This window comes from Dipodomys ordii, unplaced genomic scaffold, assembly GCF_000151885.1.
Source record: "Dipodomys ordii isolate 6190 unplaced genomic scaffold, Dord_2.0 Scaffold1, whole genome shotgun sequence".
NCBI lineage: Eukaryota > Metazoa > Chordata > Mammalia > Rodentia > Heteromyidae > Dipodomys > Dipodomys ordii.
The window spans coordinates 22,992,759-22,993,717 of record NW_012267217.1 but is presented as its reverse complement, the minus strand read 5'-3'; positions in this window follow the sequence as shown (position 1 = coordinate 22,993,717).

Here is a 959-nt window from a genome sequence, read left to right as displayed (position 1 = left end):
CATCCCCAGAAGGCATTCCATATTTTATGAATCTTTAATTTCATCAGTAAGGATGAGTAATGGTTTGAGCATTTTTCTTAGTTCTTTAATTAGCTTTTTTGCCTTTAGTTTTCTCAGTCCTTTAGCTAAGTTTTTTTTTTTTTCTGTTGTTGTTTTTGCCAGTCCTGGGGCTTGAACTCAGGGCCTGGGCACTGTTCCTGAGTTTCTTTTGCTCAAGGCAAGCACTCTACCACTCAGCCACGTTCTCAGCCCTTTAGAATTATTCTTATATTTTAATATTATTATTGAGTTGGATGCTTTAGATTTATTTTGTTGATAAAGGCATTTAATGTAATAGATGTTCCTACTGCTATATTTCAAGGGTTCTGGGGTTTTATCATTATTTTCTAAAAAGTCTGCAGTGTCTAGATCTTGTGCCCAGATAAGGATCCCCAAAGACCACCAAAGAGCCCATTCCGATGCAAGTACATGAGAGTCGTGTATTACAAGCTCGAACCTGGACTCAACCATCCCAGATGCAGCGGGTCAGAGTTGAGAGCCCCGACCCTTCCTATAGCAAGGTTTTTAGGGACTTCTAAGCGTCATTGCAACACTTAGCAAATCATATCATGTCGCGACCGCCTCGACCCGCAAGGATGACGCGACAACAGGTCCTTCTTTCAGACGGTTTATTCAGGACCTTATTTACAGCTTCTTTTCTCCTACTTCTCTCCTGCCCGCTTCTTCCTTCTTCTTCCTGCTTCTCCTACTTTTCTCCTTCCCTCCTACTTCTCTCCTGCTCGCTTCTTCCTGTTTCTCCTACTTTTCTCCTTCCCTCCTACTTCTCTCCTGCCCGCTTCTTCCTGTTTCTCCTCCCCATCTGCCCCGCGCTCCGGTTATAAGCCTCCTGGATGGCCAATCCTGAAGCGCCATGTGGCATATACTGATAGGGCTGCAAACACGGAAGCAAACTAGGAGCC